Source organism: Canis lupus, chromosome 2, assembly GCF_011100685.1.
Source record: "Canis lupus familiaris isolate Mischka breed German Shepherd chromosome 2, alternate assembly UU_Cfam_GSD_1.0, whole genome shotgun sequence".
In the NCBI taxonomy this organism is placed as follows: domain Eukaryota; kingdom Metazoa; phylum Chordata; class Mammalia; order Carnivora; family Canidae; genus Canis; species Canis lupus.
Window position 1 is genome coordinate 71618348 of NC_049223.1, and position 20347 is coordinate 71638694.

Genomic DNA, 20347 nt, shown 5'->3' on the forward strand with positions numbered 1-20347 from the left:
TTCCACTTCTGGGACATAGGTAGGAACTTGGGTAAAGTGATTTTCATTTACTGAGTTCTTGTTAGAGGCCAGGCATCATGCTAGTTATAATGCAGGGAGTACATGTGACTATTACCCAGGAAACTGAGGCTTGGAGATGCTCAGCAGAGGGCTTGAGTTGAAGACCGGAGGCAGTGGTCAAACCCCGGGCTAGTGGATTCTTGAGCTGGTATTTGAGAGTGTCCCCCTGTGCAGTGGCCTAGTGTGCTTTTATCTGCACCCCGACACTTTTGCTCCCTGCCCAGCGCAATCAGATATTTTGGTGAGGGTGAGGTGGAGATAAGGAGTGACTTTGAGCAGAGAGCCCACAGGGTTAGAGCTCCACGTGCAGTTCTAGGCTGTTGACAGAACAACGGGCTCTGGCCTTGGTCAGACGAGGGACTCCTCAGAGGAAGGATCTGTCGCCTTCTTCAGACTGGTGGCTGATGAGGGCGGCAGTGGCTGTGTCGCCTCTTCAGAGGAGTGGATTCATAAGGGAGGATTTCCCCTTTTCCATAGACTGGGCATCCCTGAGGGCTCGGCTGTCTCCTCCTCGGTTGGGGGTATCTGTGGGCAGGCTATGTCACACCCATTGTCCTGTGGCTGCCTGTGGGCAAGGCTGGCTGTGTGGTCCCTTAGGGTTATCTTCTGAAAGCAGGTTTGGTCTTTTTCACCAGCTTGGGTTCAGCCTGGGTTCCCTGGAATTGGGGCTGTGAGCACTGAAACTCAGGCTCCTGAAGAGAAGGCTGCATCTACTCCCCACCTTAGACTGGGGGCTCCTGGACGGGAGTGGGACCTTCTCCGGGTCAGGGCTCATCTCCTCCTCAGACAAGGGACCCAGTTCCTCTGCCAACCTACGCTGAGCCCTTACTCCCAGAGAGGCCCCGCATCAGGTGGGCCAGCCCAGTGTTGTTGGCTGGGCTGATGGACATGTAGAGAGACTCTCTGGCTGGATGTGGGTATTCCCAGTGACTTTGGGGTGGGGTCCCCACCCAAGGAGCTGGTTTCCTTGCCTTATGTCCTGTCCTGCCCAGCAGAGCCTGTAGGCAGGCCTCCCCTAATTCTTTATTCAGCTGTTGAACGGGGATTGGAGCGTAAAGTGAGTCACACACCTGGGTCTGGGCCTGCCTTCTGCTTCCTTCCTACTCTCTGCTGCACTTCTTGAGTTCTCTGAGAAGCTGACCAGGAAACATGCTCTCCGTGGCCCCCATCTCTCCTTCCTCCTTTTGTCACCCCTCAGACCACTGTTTCTGCTGTTTCTCAGGTAAGAGTCTGGTGGCCTGGGTGAGAGGGTCAGGTTTGGCTGCTTTGTCTAGCTGCCCCGTAGAATCCCTTAAGGCTGTTCAGGCTCTGGAGGGGTCCACAGAGCTGGGTCATGTCTGACTTTCTTCCCACCAGCACACCCCCATGGACACACAACTCTTCTTTGTCGCCACAGACATAACACACATCCTTTTACTCCTCATAGACATTTAACACACAACAACCGACAGCAGTCACACACATCACACAGAACACACCCTCATCACCCATAGACATAGTTCATGGCCCTTCACAAATACATAACACACAACAGACCCTTGACATCTACTGAAAGAACCCATGACCCTTCACTACACACAATAATACAAACTGTCCCAATTGATACGCTATCCCCTCATGTGATGCATGTTGTGACCCACAGGATGAAACACACATCTTTACAGACATACAACAAGTCCAACAGCATTGGCAGACACAACACATAAACCCCTGCAGGACACAGCAACCCAGACATGAAAGACCTTCTCACTTGCTGCAAACAAACCTACTTTACACAGACACGCAAGTATCCACTCTACACCTGCGCGCGCGCACACACACACACACACACACACACACACACACACATCCACGCAACCATATGTACGGATCACAAAAGCTCTCCTCACCCCTAAACAGGTCCCCAAGATCCTTGGGTGCTGTTGCTCAGCTGGGGCAGGGCCTGGGGCCCAGTCAGCAATACCATCCCCACAACTTGTCACTTCCCACCTCAGGTCCTGCTCATGCTCATGCTGGAGTGGGGGTGAGGGTGGGCAGAAGTGCTAGGGGTCCTGACCCCATCATGGAGCATGATGGGAGATGCCACTATCCTAGCTGTCTGAGTGCTGCTGCTTCCTAATGGCCCCAGGACTCAGCCTAAGCTGGTAATAAAAAAAGCTAGCTAGCATTCATCACATGGCTACTGTGGGTCAAAGATCATGCTCCATGCTTTTACAAGCATTATTTCATTTAATTATGCACTACCTTTATGAAGTAGATACTATTAATCTCATTTTATAGCTATGTTTTGATAGTAGGCTTAGAGAGGTTAAGAAACTTGCCCAATAAGCACAGCCAGGAGATGGCAATGGATAGGTAAATCTGACCCCAGAATCCACTTCTCTTTAATTTGTTATTATTGTTGTTTTTACTTATTTATTTTTTAAAGATTTATTTATTTATTTATTTATTTATTTATTTATTTATGATAGACAGAGAGAGAGAGAGAGAGAGAGAGGCAGAGACACAGGAGGAGGGAGAAGCAGGCTCCATGCCGGGAGCCCGATGCCGGACTTGATCCCGGGACTCCAGGAACGTGCCCTTGGCCAAAGGCAGGCGCCAAACCACTGAGCCACCCAGGGATCCCCTATTATTATTGTTTTTAGAGGGGGAGGGAGAGGAGCAGAAAGAAGGGGAGAGAATATATATATTTTTAAAGATTTTATTTATTCATTCATGAGAGACACACAGAGAGAGGCAGAGTTACAGGCAGAGGGAGAAGCAGGCTCCCCACAGGGAGCCCAAAGTGAGACTCAATCCTGGGTCTCCAGGATCACGTCCTGGGCTGAAGGATCACGCCCTGGATCATGCTCCATGATGGGGCCAAACCGCTGAGCCACCCGGGCTGCCCAGGGGAGAGAATCTTAAGCAGGCTCCATGCCTAGTGCAGAGCCTAATGTGGGATTCGATCTCATAACCATGAGATCATGACTCAAGCCGAAAACAAGAGTCAGATGCTTAACCCACTGAACCACCCAGGCACCTCCTCTTGAATTAATTTTTAATTTTTTAAAGACGTGGCAAATAAGAAAGTTAAAAGTTCCAAGTTCAATAGTCCTGGCCACATCCCCGAGGCTTCCTTTTGTGTATGATGATGTGGCTGTGGCCGTATTACAAGCTGGGAGTAGAGCAGGTGTGCTGTTGCAGGTGGGCCCAGGCTGGGGGGTGGGGCGGGGGCAGAAGGACTCAGCCGGACCAGGGGAGGGAGAGGATGCAGGAGGATGGGGACCAGCTGCCAGGCACTGTGCTCTACAGACCTCATCTCGTTGTGAGGTTGGTGGTGGTGTCCTCACTTGACAGATACAGAGTCTGAGGTTCAGGTTGCCTAGATGTTGAGTGGCAGAGAGAGGATTCAAACTCCTAAGGTTTGAGGGAGGATGAGTGAGAGAGAGAGAGAGCCAGAGAGAGTCAGGAGTTATCCCTGAGGTTATGGTAAAGAGGAAGAGAGGATTCAGGGCTCCCAGGCCTCGGGGCTGGCAACCCAGAGAGGGGTCTCAGAAGGAACCTGCTGCTCAAGTTACTTTTCGGTTCTCAGGGGCCTCCAATTTTGTGGTAATCCCCCCCTCCTGTGACTCTTTAGTCTGTTCATTTGCACTATTTGTCTATTCTGTGCTTGTGCTTATACCATCTGTCTTAATTACTGTTACTTTCCAGAAAATCTCAATATATGATGTGGCATGTTTTTTGACTTGTTAAATATGACAAATACTTGTGTACGCATCGCCAATTAAACAGAACATACAGGTGTAATAGAAGCCTCCTGTGTACCTCACCAGTCCTGCCCCCTCCCGCTCTCCCCAGAGATAATCATATCTTGAATTTGTTTTTATATATCGATGCATATGTATTGTGTCTGCCAACAGTAATAAGTTTTAAGAAATAGTATCATGCTGTGTTTATCCTTCTGCAACTTGCTTTCTTCATTTAGCAATATGTCTGTTGTTCATGTTATTACATGTGGCTCTGTTCACTTTAATATGTGCATAGGATGACATTATATACAAGGAAATATTAATATTTCCAGTGTGTACCTAGGAACGATGTCCACATTCTCAATTTTATTATGAAATTAATTTCAAAAGTAGTATGCCATTTGTGTCATCTTTTTAGTAACTCAATGACAATTTCCATTGTTCTTTTTTTTTTTAAGATTTTATTTATTTATTCATGAGAGACACACACACACACACACAGAGAAGCAGAGACACAGGCAGAGGGAGAAGCAGGCTCCATGTAGGGAGCCTGACATGGGACTCGATCCCTGGTCTCCAGGATCAGGCCCTGGGCTGAAGGCGGCACTAAACTGCTGAGCCACCTGGGCTGCCCCAATTTCCATTGTTCTACATCCTCTCTAATACTTGGAATTGCCAGACATTAATATTTTCCAATCTGGTGGTTGGATGTTTTTTTTCTTTCTTTCTTTCTTTCTTTTTAATATTTATTTACTTCTTTATTTTAGAGAGAGGGTGCAAGGAGCATAGCACAAGGGATAAGCAGACTAGGCGCTGAGCATGGAGCCCCTCATGGGGCTCGATCTCATGACCTTGAGATCATAACCTAAGCCAAAATCACCAGTCGGTCACTCACTGAGTGACCCAACTGAGCACCCAGGCACCCCAGTTTTTTCTAAGTGTGATGGAAGCCACTAGAGAGTTTTGAGTAGAGGAATGATATAGTCTGACTGATGTTTAATAGGCTCCACTGCACCGCTGTGTTGAAAACAGGCTCAAGGGGGGGTGCATGGGTGGAAGGGGAATCAGTGAGGGGCCACATCTAGGTGAAGGGTGGTGGCTTGGACCAGGGCCGTATCAGTGAAGTTGGGGCAAAGTGGTCAGAATTTGGATCAATCTATCACCTATCATCCATCTATGTATAATTTATTTATTGGGGATCCCTGGGTGGCGCAGCGGTTTAGCTCCTGCCTTTGGCCCAGGGCGTGATCCTAGAGACCCGGGATCGAATCCCACGTCAGGCTCCTGGTGCATGGAGCCTGCTTCTCCCTCTGCCTGTGTCTCTGCCTCTCTCTCTCTCTCTCTCTCTGTGACTATCATAAATAAATTTAAAAAATTAATCTTTAAAGTTTATTTGTTTATTTTTAAAGATTTTATTTATCTATTCATGAGAGACAGAGGGAGGCAGAGACATAGGCAGAGGGAGAAGCAGGCTCCATGCAGGGAGCCCAAAGTGGGACTTGATCCCAGGACCCCAGGATCATGACCTGAGCCAAAGGCAGATGCTCAACCACTGAGCCACCCAGGTATCCCTATCATTTAAAGTTTAAAGTAAATTTATTTAATTACAATTAAAAATAAATTTATTTGATGAAGGAAACTTTAAAATATTCTATAAACCCATGTGCAGCTCTTGATCTTGCAAGCCCCACATTGGGTGTAGAGATTACCTTAAAAAATTATTCTATAAACCCAAACATAAGGCAACTCCTTAAATAAGCAATCCTCTAATCGTCCTGATAAGATCCCCCAAAGATTTTTTATGCCAATTTGAATATTTAAACTCTTAGGAATGTAGATGAAATGGTCCAGAGTTTCACAACCTCAGGACTAGCAACATTTTGAATCAATTTTTGTTGTAGGGACTGTTTTGTGCTCCTTAGGACAGTTAGCAGCATTGCTGGCTTCTACCCCCTAGATGCCAGCAGCACGTCTGTCCCCTCCTCCCCAGCCAGTGGTGACAACCAAAACTATGTTCAGATATTGGCATATGTCATACCTGGAGGGCTAAGTAGCCCCGATTAAGAACCACTGATATAGTCAAATGCCTACTTACAGTATATACTTTATCCCTTTAGTTACCTACTTAAATATTTTGTGCAGTAATTTATTATTTTATACATTTTACTTTTTTACACTCTCAAATCGCATGAAACAAATTTGTTTCAATTCGGCATCTTTATCATTTCTCTGTCATTTAACACAGTTTTCCAGGTTATATCATTTTCACTTCCATCTATGTTGTAAGAGATCCAGCACCTGATCCCCTAATAAGATGCCATGGTAGGAAAAATGACATCTCAAGACACAACTATCCATTATATAACACTGGGACAGTTTTCTTTTTCACTGTTGTTCTGATCTCTAAAATCTAAACAAGTGCTGAATCGCTCTAAAAGGCAAACAACAAAAAACCTCGCCCTTATAAAAGATTGAAAATACATACTGGAGGACACTTACTGGTGTAATGGATCCCGTGGACCACCACCCAGCCTTGACAATGATCAACCCGTTTTTCCACTGAGGTACATCCCACATTATTTTTTTTTAAGTTTTTAAAAAATTTTTATTTATTTATGATAGTCACACAGAGAGAGAGAGAGAGAGAGAGAGAGAGAGAGGCAGAGACATAGGTAGTGGGAGAAGCAGGCTCCATGCACCGGGAGCCCAACGTGGGATTCGATCCCGGGTCTCCAGGATCGCGACCTGGGCCAAAGGCAGGCGCTAAACCGCTGCACCACCCAGGGATCCCACATCCCACATTATTTTGAAGCAAACCTCAAATATGTAATTTCATCTGTAAATATTTTGCATGTGTCTCTAAAAGATAAGAATTCTTTTTTTTTTTTTTAAGATTTTATTTATTTATTCGTGAGAGACACAGAGAGAGAGAGAGGCAGAGACACAGGCAGAGGGCGAAGCAGGCTCCGTGCAGGGAGCCCAATGTGGGACTCGATCCCAAGTCTCCAAGATCACACCCTGGGCTGAAGGCAGGCGCTAAACCGCTGAGCCACCCAGGGACCCCTGAGAATTCTTTTTAAGATAACAATTAACATTAACTCCTTCGTATAATGAGTATCTGATAAGTGTTCAAATTTCTGATTGTCTCATGAGTCAGACCTTTTTTAAGGTTTTATTTATTGATCAGAAGTCCAACATCAGTATCAATGGGTAAAGAGTCAGCAGGGCTGTGCTCCCTGCAGAGGCTCTAGGACTGAATCTGTTCCTCGCCTTTTTCTATGTCTTGTGGCTACTGCATTCCTGGCTTGTGGCCATGTCATTCTGCCTCTGTGGCCACACTGACTTCTCGTCTTCTGTCTGCAATCAAATTTCCCTTGGCTTCTCTCTCTCTCTCTCCTTAAAGATTTATTTATTTATACGAGAGAGAGAGAGAGAGAGAGAGAGAGAGAGAGAGCGAGCACATGAGCAGGGGGAGGGGCAGAGGGAGAGAATCTTTAAGCAGATGCCTTGCTCAGCAGCAGCTGGATGTAGGACTCAATCCCATGACCCTAAGATCATGACCCAAGCTGAAATCAAGAATCCAAGGCTTAACCGACCTAGCCACCCAGGCACCGCTTGGCTTCTCAATCAGATACCTGTGATTGTATTAAGGCTCACTCATGTTATTTGGATAATCTCCCCATCTCAGGTGCATCAATTTAATCACACCTGTAAAACTTTTATCACATAAAGTAACATCTATAGGCTCCAGGGATTGGGACCTGATATCTTTGTGGGCCATTATTCAGCCTGCTACAACACCATCACCTAGATTCAGTATTTTGCCCCACGGTTTCCCTCCCGTTGTTCCTTCCTTCCTTTTGTCCATCCTTCCTTCTCCTCTCTCCTTCCCCCATTCCATCCTTTCCATTCCCTTTCTTTTCTCTCTTTATCCTTATTTTGCTGTAGTGGTTTAAAGCAATTCCTTGTAACTTCATCTCTAAATATTTCCATATAAATGGATACTTTCTTATATAACCACACCACTATTATTGCTTCATACAGTTAACAATAATTCCTTAGAACCATCTAAAATTCTGTCCATATTAAATTCTCAACCGTGTCTGTGCTGGAAATCTTCTGTTTTCCCTCCAGGTCCCCTCACCACCCTTCTCCACGCCACTCTGTGCCCCTGGAGGCTGATCTGTATGGGCTATATTACCAGTGTCCTTTGCTTCTGGTTGGACTCAGCCAAGGGTGGGGGGTGGGGGTGGGGTACTGGTAAGACATCAGAGGGTGGAAGAAGGAAGAGATTTGGGTATTTATTTTCCAGTTCCCTCTCCAACAGGTCATGGGGGATTTCTGCAACTTCCTACCCAAAGTCACACCTCCTGCCAGGCAGCCCTCTCTAAATAGCTACTCTTGGGTTCCAGTAACATCTCCCTCTCTCCAGCCGTTCAGATGATAAGGACGCCCACTCTTGACAGCCTTGGAGTACTACACTATTCCTTGTGGTTCTCCAGCCCTGCTCTCCCCTCTCTAAATAGGTCCTTTGTCCTCACACTGAGTGTGCAGCTCTTTTGAGGACCCTAACTGATACATATGTCCTTTATTTAAAAAACAAAACAAAACATTTTTCTTGTTCCCATTTATTCCCACTTCAGCACAGTGGTTAAGATCTAGAGTGGGCTATGAAGCCAGATTATCTAGGTTCAAATCCGAGCTCTGCCACATACAAGCTGTGTGACTTTGGGCAAGCTACTCAGCTTCTCTATAACTCAATTTTCCTGTCTCTAAATTGGAGATAATAATAAAGGCACCAACTTTACAGGAATATTGTCAGGATATAGACTATAGCATATGTAAAGCAATTACATAGGGTACAATGGCCTGAAACACAGTAAATGCCCACCACGTGTTCAATAGCATTGTGATTATTATAGTTAGCACTTTTATTATTCCTTGCACGCATTGCTCTTGAGTACCTTTCCACTGTGTTCTTCTGTGTGTATGAATTTTTACTTTTTTTTTTTGTCCTTTATTCTGAAATATTCACAGATTCATGGGAAGTTGCAAAAATGGTACACTGAGGGGACACCTGGAGCATGCGACTCTTGATCCTGGGGTTGTGAGTTCAAGCCCCATGGTAGATGTAGAGATTACTTAAAAGAAAAAAAAAAAGATAGTACACAGAGGTCACAAGTACCCTTACCTAGTTTCCTCCAAGGCTAGATTACACACGCACACACACACACACACACACACACACCACCAGAAAGCATTATGTCCTGATTGGCAATTTAGACTCAGATTTAGATATATTTCAAAGTAGAACTGACTGAATTTGCTAACAGAATGGATGTGGGTGTGACAGGAAGGAGGAGTAAAATGTTGATAATGTCTGCCTACCTAACCTGTTTATTGATCATCTTAAAAGAGGTACTGAAACACATTTACTACGAGAGCATGTGTAAAGGACTATTGGAAAACAGGCTAAGCTGAATAGTACTGGATTTAAGACAAGTGTCCTTGGAGTTTGTGGTCAAATGAGACCAGTGGGTCCTGGAGATCCCTCCAGGCTGGTAGCTCTCATGGAGTGTGGTGGCTGGAGGATGGCTGAGAAGGTGAAGCCAATTTAGGGAAAGAGGATCCGAGTTAGGGAGCAGAACTAGGACCTCAGCTTTTCAGTTTGTGCCTAGGGCCCTCAAGACTCAAGATGCCTCTAAGGGACCTGGGAAGGGATGACGAGTCTGACCCTCTTCAAAGTCTGTAACTGGAGGCCTGGGTCACAAGCTGAGATGTGAGGAGAGTGTGTGTGGTGGGTGAGCATGGAAAGCTGAGAGTGAATGGGCAGGAGGAAGGAGGTGACGGGGTGGATGTGAGTCAGGGGTAACAGATTTGGGCACCTGAGTGTGTGAGTGTACATGGGAGTGGAGGGACATGATTGTGGGTGGAGGGATGTGATTGTGAGCAAGTGTCTTTGCATAATAGTGTGCACTGAGTGTACATGACTGTGCAGGGGTCATCTGTGTAAGAGGTGCGAGCATGTCTGCCTGTGGGCGATGAGGGTGGAGCTGGGGCAGGAGCAGAACGTTGGTCTAGTTTTTCAGGGCTGAGGCGCATGTTAAAAGTGATTCGGGGACACCTGGGTGGCTCACTCAGTTAGGTGGACACCTGACTCTTGATCTCAGCTCGGGTCTTGATCTCAGAGGTGTGAGTTCAAGCTCAGTGTTGGGCTCCAGGCTGGGCATGGAGCCTACTTAAAAAAAAGAGGGGGGGGATATGCCCTTTGAGATCCATTTTTGGCAGTAGTGGGGTCCCATTCAGCAGGACGAGGCTAGCCCAGGCACGCAGGGCAGAGCTGAGGGTGGACCCTGAGCCGGGGAGTCAGGAGCCTCTACTCTTCCCTGGCTCTGCTTCCTACCCACCTCCCTTTGGGCCCTGCTAGACCCACACCCCTCTCTGTGTAGAAGGGTGTTGGACTGGCCGATAGATGAACACCCTGCTTCCTAGGCAGTGACCACCACAGCGCGTGGTGCTTAATACATGTTTACTCACTGAATGAGTGAGTAAATGGACCAGAAGCTGGGGCAGGGAGCTCCTGCCCATCGGCTACTGTTTTTGTTTTTGTTTTTGTTTTTTTTAAAATTATTATTATTTTTATTATTTATTATTTATTATTTTTATTTTATTTTATTTATTTTTATTTTTTTAATTATTATTTTTAAAGATTTTATTTATTTATTCATGAGAGACACAGAGAGAGAGAGAGGCAGAGACACAGGCAGAGGGAGAAGCAAGCTCCATGCAGGGGTCCCGGGTCCCCAGGATCAGGCCCTGGGCTGCAGGCGACGCTAAACCGCTGCGCCACCCGGACGCCCCATCAAGCTTCCACCCCTTGGCTTTCTCCCACCCACAGGCTCACACGCGCTCACTCCGGGTCACTAACTCACCTGCGTCCACCCATCCCTCGCTCACACCCACGGGCCGCTCCTGGGGGCCCCGACACCCGCTGTGTCCCGCAGGCCCCGCAGCAGCAGCACCGCCACCACGCTGTCCCCCAGGGCTCTCGGCCTCGGTGCTCCTGGGTGACCAGTGACACCCTGACCACAGCAGCTCTTCCGACCTCCTCCTTCCCATCCTTCTCGAGGCCGGGCTGGCCCTCCCGCCCCTCCCTCTCTCCCTTTCTCTCATCCCCCCTCCCAGGCCCACGCGGAGACACACAGACACACGCACACCAGGCACACACTCACCGCCTCATCGTCTCTGCTAATTCCCCTATCCCTGGCCTCGTGTGTCCTCATTGCCCTCATGCTCTGTCTGTGTTTACATCTGTCCGTCCTGCTCTGCCTTTCCCCCTCCAGCTCCCGCAGTTCTCCGACCGCCCCTGCCTCTCATTCTCCCTTTCTCGGTCATTCATTGCTCTTCTCTCTGCCTCGCCCTCCTGCTCAGCGTCTCTCTCTCCGGAGCGGGCGCTCGCACTCCGCTTCCTCTCTGATCCCAGCTCCCCGGCACCCTGGCCTCGGCCCACGCCCCACCGGCCGGCTCAGTGAGAGCCCCGCGAGCTGTGGTCAGGGCCCGGTGACCCCGCTTGGAGGTTCCTGTGCCACCCGTTGGAGGAGCCCCAGGGTCACAGCATTTCCTCCCCAGGGGTGACTTGGCAGTGGTGTGCTCTTGTTTCCTCACTTCTGCAATTTCCAGAGAGCTCAGGGGCTGTGTCCGCAGACAGACACTCTGATCCTGCTGCTGCAGCCCGGCGGCTGATCAGCCTTCTGTGATACAGGTAAGGGGGGGCCCCCAGCCCTGGCTGGGTCGGGGGGGTGGCATGTGACAATGTCCTCAGGAGACCACGGTCATGCCCTTCGCTTGCACCTGAGCAAATGGGTAGTTCGGTCCTTAAGGGACTGTTTTGGCACCTTCCTCAGGCCCAGAGTCTTGTGTTCAGAAAGGATTCCTCGTGACCACACTTGTCAGGAAAGCCAGCTACCCTCTTCAGTTGTCTGAGGCCAAGGCCATGCTAAAGTGACCCCAGAGACCTTACTGGGAGCTGATGATGGTGATGAGATCTAGATCTCAGGGAGCTAAATGCCATCTGCCTGACGAGCTGCACATAGTCTCTTGGCCAAGTTATGCTCCCTCACTGCAGCTCAATTTCCTGGATTGGCAAATGAGGATAATTCTGTTCCCCCAGCGGGACTGTAGGGAGAAGTACAGGGTCTGGTCCAGAGCTGGGTCCTTAGGAACTCATGAGATTGCAGGTGTTCCTGGGGGATGATGAAGATAACCAGGTTATTGGTACAAAGGGCCTGGCTCATAACTGGTTTCCCCCAGCGGGTCCCAGGGGTGAGGGACAGGCCGCAAGCTGGTCTCCCCTTTCCTTTGCTGGCTGGAGGTTCAGATGAACCAAGGTTGCTGTCCAGACACTTGCTAAATCCGTGAAGGATTAGGAAGGCAGCAGAGTCTCTCCAAAAGCATTTGGGCAACTCTGATTTAGCTCTATGTCAACATGCAGCTGTGTTCTAGGTACTCGGAGTGTGTGTGTGTGTGTGTGTGTGTTCAGGAGGTGCTGGGGAGCAAAAGAAAGAGATGTCCCTGCCTTTAGGTACTGACAATCCAGCCAAAGAAAGAAGTCTACTCTGGACATGAGGAAATGGCCCTGGGCCAGAGGCTGGACACCCAGAATTTTGATTTGAGCTCTTGTTTATAGGCTGGGACCTTGGCAACTCAGGAGCCTCACTTTCCTCCTTTGTAGATTAGGGTTTAAAGTACTGACGTTTGGGTTTGTGGGGGAGGATGAAGTAACAGGCTGGGTGGGAAAATGCTTTGTCAGTAGAGTGAACCAATGTGTACTACTGGCCCTGTAGTCCTTACTGTAAACGCCTTACAGATGAGGAATTGGTCTCATTCATTTTTTTCTCCTTACCCTTAGCACGGTGTTTGGTGAGCAGTATAATCTTAGAATATGAATTGAATAGATGGATGGTAAAGTAATAGGTTGTACTTAAAAGAGAATGGACAGCAAGCCAGAGGCCTAGCATCTGGTCCCAGTTCTGCCCCTGATCCTGTTGTCACCTTGGGCAAATCGCTTCTCTTCCCTGGGCCTCATTTCCCCATCTGTCCAATGAAGGTTTGGGTATGGGATTATCATCTATGGCGTTAATGACAAAATTTGCCTCCAGAACTGAGGTCCTGCTCCTGATTGGTATTGGAGTGGGAGGAGGTGTGATGAGAGGCTGAGATCCTGTCTGTTTCTCCTTTTACAGGAGATTTTTATAGAGGGACCCCTCCTCCCCACCCTAGGCCTGTGAACAAGGTCATGTTGAGAAGGAGGTGCTCTTCTTGGTCAGTGGCAACCCCTCCTTTCTCCCCCACCCCCCATAAGAGTTGGGGCTCCACTCCCATCCCTACCCCCATAAGAGTTGACCCAGTAGGGGGCATCGGCTTAACTATAGGGTGGGAGCACTCCCTGACTGGTCCTGGGGGAGTGTGTCTGGGTTGGGAGTGGAGCCCATTCCCAGAAGGGCAAATGCTGGGTCCCCAGTACAGCCACTTCTCTGCCCAGCCACCATTGGGTTCTTTGGCAGCAGGGTGTGTGGGGAGAATTGCCTCTGCTGTATCTGTGTGTGCATGTGTGTCATGGTTGTGTAGGCCGTACTGGGGCTTTGGCTCTAGCTATAGTCACATGTGCCTGGAACATGACCAACCTGCAGGAGGGTATGGTACAGCCCAGCAGTTCCCAGAAACAGAATCATCAGCCAAACCCACTGGGAGGTTGGTATACCTTTCTTCCCTTGTGTCTTCAGCCAAAGAGGATCCAAAGCCAGACTCTGTGTGTGTGTGTGAGAGAGAGAGAGAGAGACAGAGACAGAGAGAGTGTATATGTGAGAGAGAGAGGATATGTGGGGGGAAGGACCACCACTCAACAGCCCCTTTCCACCCCTTTAGTTCTGTAGGAGGGGGGCCCTTAGGGCCTGGTTTTGGTGCTGAGCTCAGTTGGCTGATGGGAGAAGCATGTCAAACATTTGTGTAGTGCCCTTTATACTTTATAAAGTCCATTTCTATTTCCCGAGTGATTTGCTGTTGACAAACCCTTTATCACTCCTACTCATCTTATTTTCTTTTTAAAGCAATGCTAATGCCTCTGTGCACCCTGCCCCCCACTCCCCATCCGGATTTTTCTGATACAGATCACAAGACACTCAGTGAGGTTCTTCCTCAGACTCTGGGAAGAGACTCACTGGCTCCAAGTGGTGGGGAGCATGGTTGAGATCACAGTCCGATCCAAGTCCTGTAATTTCTTTTCAGCTACCCCTGGTTGCAGCTAGTTTGGTATATGGCTAATTTATTTACTCACTCATTCATTCATTCAACAAACATTTTCTGAGGGGTTAGGAGGAGCTCACAGTTACTGAGCAATAACCACTTGCATAGATTGCTTCAATTCTGCTCTTACAGCCACCTGGTGAGGAAGGTTTTGTTATCCCCATTTTGCACTTGAAGAAAGCCAAAGAGCTTTCTGAGAGCCAAAGACCTAAAGACCTTTCTGAGAGCCAAAGCCTGAGAGCCAAAGAGCAGCTAAGGGGGCACCTGGGTGGCTCAGTGGTTGAGCATCTGCCTTTAGCTCAGGTGGTGATCCTGGGGTCCCAGGATCGAGTCCCTGCAGGGAGCCTGCTTCTCCCTCTGCTGTGTCTCTGCCTCTCTTTCTGCATCTCTCATGAATAAATAAATAAAACCTTTAAAAACAAAACAAAAAACCAAAGAGCAGCTAGGGAAGAGCAGAGCTCTATGTGGATCATGTTCTGTGTGACCCCAAGGTCTGTGCCCTGTACCCTATGTTTTCCATTGGGTCAGCCTCTGGGTACCCAGGGGACACAAGCAGTTCACAGGAGTTTCCAGTCTGGAAGACGTGGTCCTCTGGTGTGATTCCTGGTATAACAGAGGGTATGCCCAATGCTAGGAAGCTCGCAGGAAGAAGTGCCTCTCCACTCCCTCCTCCCTGCCCTGGCCTATTTCCCAGAATCAAGGAGGAGGGAGGAAGATTCATAGATACCATCTGGGTATTTGGGAGCCAAGAGTAAAGACCCAGACCAGGTTCAGGATCCCCCACCTCCATAGGAATGTCCTAGATCACCTGAGCAGAGACCGCGTCTCATCAGTGCAATATATATTCCTGGAGTCCGGGAAGGGCCCTCTGTGAGAAGGGAAATCTGGTACCCAGGCCACTCTCACCTCAAAGGCCTTGTCACGGACCTCTCCCAGACAAGGAATTCCATTTATCCACCCACAAATGTACCCGGCATGGTGTGGACTCCCTGAACTAGAAACTGTGGGGAGCCCAGGGCAGAACTCCCCAGAGGTCAAGATACTTGCTCCCTCAGTTTCCCCCTCAAATGTCTCCACTTCTTGGAGAAATGGTAGTGAAAGGAATCTTTAAAGAGTATGGCCAGCATGGCCAGGCCAGGGCCCAAATGTCAAGTGGTAGGGGAGGTCAGAATAGGAGTAACTCATTTACTGAGCATCTACTACGTGCCAAGCACTTTAGACGTTCACCTGCCTTCAACCTCAGGGCTATCCTGTGAGGTCAATGTTGATATTATTCTCATTTTATACACAGGAAAAATAGGACTCACAGAAGAGAAATGATTAAACTGTCGTGTTTGGGAGGCCTCAGGAAATCTAAGGGCTGGGAGTGGCTAAGGCTGATGAGGGACAGTGTGACTCTGTGTGTGTGTGTTTATCTATTAGTAAATATTTCTCTCTCTTTTTTTTTTTTTTTTTTTAGAGAGAGAGAGAGAGCACACGTGCATGCATGCATGTGAGGGAGGGGAGGGGCAGAGAGACAGGAAGAGGGAGAATCCCAAACAGGCTCCTTGTGGGGTTTGATCTCACGACCCTGAGATCATGACCTGAGCCCAAATCAACAGTTGGAGACTTACCCAACTGAGTCATCCAGGCACCTCTGTTAGTAAGTATTTCCTGAGTGTTTGCTGTGGAGGAGGTCCTGTTGTGCATGCTGGTGAAATACCAGAAGCCTTGAACCCAGGGAACTCCCAACCCAAAGGAAAAAGAAACCAGTGTGATGTGTTGTGTTATGGAATCACGACTCCCTCTCAGAGAAGTCAGACAAGGTGCCAACATTCCTTGAACTTTGATTATGGATGAGGCATTTTCTATTTAATCCTTACAACAACCCTATGAAGTAGGTAGTTTAAAATAAAGTTTTAAAAAATAAGAGATCTTTTAAAGATTTTATTTATTAGAGAGGCAGAGAGAGAAGCAGGCTCTCTGCAGGAAGCCTGATGTGGGACTCGATCCAGGGACTCCAGGATCACGCCCTGAGCCAAAGCAGATGCTCAACCTCTGAGCCACCCAGGCGTCCCAGTATTATTATTTTTGTAGATGAATAAACAGAGGCCCATTGGGGGTTAATTAATGATCTTGGGTAAGGATTGACTGATGGCATTTTGCCAACTGTCACCAGCTACCGTAAAAAGATGTGACTGGTTTCCAGAAACTTTCAGAGCTCATGATACAGCTGGAAGCCTAATGTAGGTGGCTTCAGCCTGGCGTGAGCTCAATGTGAGCAGTTGCAATGATGGTGGTGCTATTTTGAGAAACATTTGATCTGATCTAATTAGGAGATTGGATTTCCTCTAGATACAGTTTTTTAGAGCTGTTGATTGTGAATACCTTGAATTGTGCCAAGCTCTTTATTCACATTATTCATCGAATATTCATACCACTCTGGGGAGATACGTGCTTGGAATACCCTCACTGCATTCACAGGAGAAGGACCTGAGGCTTAGAGAGTGATGTGCCTGGCAATGGTCACAAGCTAGGACAGGACAGAGGCAGATTTTGAACCCAGGTTTGTCTGACCAGAGTCGTGGTCTTAACCACTATTCTTTCTAAACACTTGGTATTCTTTATCTCACTGAATGCTCACAAAAGCTCCCTGTGTTATAGTCCCCATTTTATACATGAGCCCCAGAGAGGGTCAACAGTTTTACCAAAGTTGCACAGTAGTAGGTCTTAAAAGGCTGAGCCCTGTGATTCTAAGAACATACAATGTACTTTCAAATCTACCATGACGGGATCCCTGGGTGGCGCAGTGGTTTAGCGCCTGCCTTTGGCCCAGGGTGCGATCCTGGAGACCCGGGATCGAATCCCACATCGGGCTCCCGGTGCATGGAGCCTGTTTCTCCCTCTGCCTGTGTCTCTGCCTCTCTCGCTCTCTCTCTCTGTGTGTGACTATCATAAATAAATAAAAATTAAAAAAAAAAAAACAAAAAAACAAAAAACAAATCTACCATGACTTGGTAGATTAATTCCCATTAAGAATTTTTTTTATGTGGTAAAAAAACACATGACATAAATTTCCCTTCTTAACAGTTTTTAAAAAAAAGATTTCATTTATTTATTTGAGAGATAGCATGAGCAGAGAGAGGGGCAGAGTGAGAGGGAGGAGCAGGATCCCCACCGAGCAGGGGTCCAGAATGCGGGGCTCCATCTGAGGACTCTGGGATCATGACCTGAACCAAAGGCAGATGCTTAACTGACTGAGCCACCCAGATGCCCCTCTTCTTAACAATTTTTAAGTACACATTACAGTATTGTTAACTCTATGCATGTTGTTGTACAGCAGGTCTCTAGAACTTTTCCATCTTGCCTGATTGAAACTCTGTACCCATTTAACAATTCTGTTTCTCCTTCTCCAATTTCCTGACAACCACCATTCTACCTTCCATTTCTATGAGTTTGATTACTTTAGATACTTTATATACTTGGAATCATTCAGATTCTGCCTCTTGGTAATTGGCTTATTTCACTTAATGGTATCTTCAAATATCTTCAAGTTTCATCCATGCTATAGCATATGACAGGATTTCCTTCCTTTTAAAGGCCACATAGTATTCCATTATACGTACATACCACACGTAGTTTATCCATTCACCTGCTGTTGGATGTTTGGGTCACTTCCACCTCTTAGTATTTTTTTTATTTTTTAATTTTTATTATTTATTTATTTATTTATTCATTTATATTTTATTAATTTATTCATGACAGACACAGAGAGAGGGAGGCAGAGACACAGACAGAGGGAGAAGCAGGCTCCATGCAGGGAGCCTGACGTGGGACTTGATCCTCAGTCTCCAGGATCACACCCCTGGCCAAAGGTGGTGCTAAACCGTTTGGCCACCGGGGCTGCCCGGTATTTTTTTTTTTTTTTTAGATTTCATTTATTGATTCATCAGAGATACACAGAGAGAGGCAGAGACATAGGCAGAGGGCGAAGCAGGCTCCCTGTTCGGGATCCCTAGGTAGGACTCGATCCCAGGACCCCAGGATCCTGACCTGAGCTGAAGGTACATGCTCAACCACTCAGGCACCCCTCCACCTCTTGGTATTGTGAATAGTGCTGCTATGAACATGTGTGTGCAAATATTTCTTCAAGATCTGGTTTTCAATTATTTTGGAAGTATATCCAGAAGAGAGATTTCTGGATCATCTGGTAGTTCTATTTTTAATTTTCTGAGGAAATTCTGTACTATTTTCCGCAGTGATGGTGTCATTTTATATTCCCACCAATGGTGCACAAAGGTTACAATTTCTCCATCCTTACTAATACTTGATGTTTTCTGCCTTTTTGATAGTGACCATTCTACCGACTGAGAAGTGCTATGTCATTGTGGTTCTGACTTGCATTTCCCTGATGATAAGTGGCCTTGCACATCTTTTCATGTGCTTACCTGCTATTTGTGTATCTTCTTTGGAGAAATCCATTGAAGTCTTTTGCCCATTTTAAAATCAATTATTATTATTTTGTTGTGGTGGTGGTTATTGTGTTATAAGAGTTCTTCGTATCTTCTGGATAGTAACCTCTTATCTAGGATATGGTTTGCAAATGTTCTCTCCCTTTGTCTAGGGTGCCTTTACCCCTGTTGACTGTTTCTTTTGCCACAGATGTTTTAAAGTTTGATGTAGCCCCATACGTCTATTTTTGCTTTTGTTTCTTATATTCCTAGTCTCACATCCAAGAAATTATTGCTCATTCCAGTGTTATGTAGCTTTCCCCCTGGGTTTCCTCATAGGAGTTTTACATGTTCAGGTCTTAGGTTTAGATCTTTAATCCATTTTGAGTTAATTTTTGTGTATAGTATAAGAGAGGGTCCAGCTTCATTCTTTTGTGTGTGCATATCCAGTTTTTCCCTCAGCACTTGTGGGAGAGGCTCCTCTTTCCCCATTGTGTAGTCTTGGCACTCTTGTCAAAGATCATTTGACCATATGTGTGAGGATTTATTTCTGGGCTCTCTGTTCTGTTCCACTGGTATATATATCACTCTATGTCAAGACCATCCTGGGATCCCTGGGTGGCGCAGCGGTTTGGCGCCTGCCTTTGGCCCAGGGCGCGATCCTGGAGACCCAGGATCGAATCCCACATCGGGCTCCCGGTGCATGGAGCCTGCTTCTCCCTCTGCCTATGTCTCTGCCTCTCTCTCTCTCTGTGACTATCATAAATAAATAAAAATTAAAAAAAAAAGACCATCCTGTTTTGATTATTGTGCTTTGTAATATGTTTTGAAATCATGAAGTATGAGGCCTCCAGCTTTGTTTTTCTTTCTCAAGATTGTTTGGACTCTTTGGAGTCCTTTGAGATGAGATGCCATCTGAATTTTAAGATTGTGTTTGCTGTTTCTGCAAAAAATGTCACTGTGATTTTGGTAGAGCATTGAATCTGTAGATGGCTTCAGGTAGTATGGGTCTTGTAACAGCACTAAGTCTTCTGGCCCATGAGTGAGGACATCTGTCCATTTATCTGTGTCTTCTGTAATTCCTTGTAGCAATGCTTTGTAGTTTAGAGTGTACAAGTCATTTGCCTTCTCGGTTAAGTTTATTCCCAGTATTTTATTCTTTTTGATGCCATTATAAATGGGATTGTATTCCTAATTTCTTTTTTGACCCATTTTTATTTATTTTTTAAAAGATTTTATCTATTTATTAGAGAGAGAGTGTGAGCAGGAGGAGGGGCAGAGGGATAAGCAGACTCCCTGCTGAGCACGGAGCCCAACTCAGGCCTCTATCCCAGGACCCTGAGATCGTGACCTGAACTGAAGTCAGCCGCTGAACTGTCTGAGCCACCCAGGTACCCCTCTTTGACCCATTTTTCAATTTTTGTTTTGCCAATGAGGAAACAGAGTCTCAGAGTCATGGGGTGAGTTTAATGTTTGAACCAGAATTTGATTCCAGCTCCGGGGCTCCCTGGTAGGAGAGATATGGACGCAGAGCAGCCCCGCCCCTCCTTTCCCGATCCGTTTCTGTTCTCGGGTCATAGGATAGGTAGGTCTGTGAGTGGCTAAGTTGGCCAATGAGTGGTTTGCTTCCAGCAAGGGCCATGGCTTGGTTTAGGAGATAGGATGGGTCTTGGAGTTCAAAATCCCATCTGCCACTTCTTAGCTGTGTGACTGTGGACAAGTCTATTCCCATCTCTAACCTCACTTTCTTCTCCGGAAAAAAATGAACATTTTGTAAAACTCACCTCACAAGGCTGCCTTGAGGACGAAATGTATTCATGGGGA

The 20347-nt window shown here is 47.0% G+C and overlaps 1 protein-coding gene across 1 annotated transcript in view; it reads left to right on the plus strand.

The window, feature by feature from the left end:
* The first annotated feature begins 1263 nt into the window (after positions 1 to 1263).
* Positions 1264 to 20347, plus strand: part of PTAFR (platelet activating factor receptor) — a 31005-nt gene continuing 11921 nt past the window's right edge. The window contains 2 exon segments of the mRNA NM_001287047.1: positions 1264 to 1282; positions 11472 to 11553. The gene's annotated coding sequence lies outside the window, so the exon portion shown is untranslated.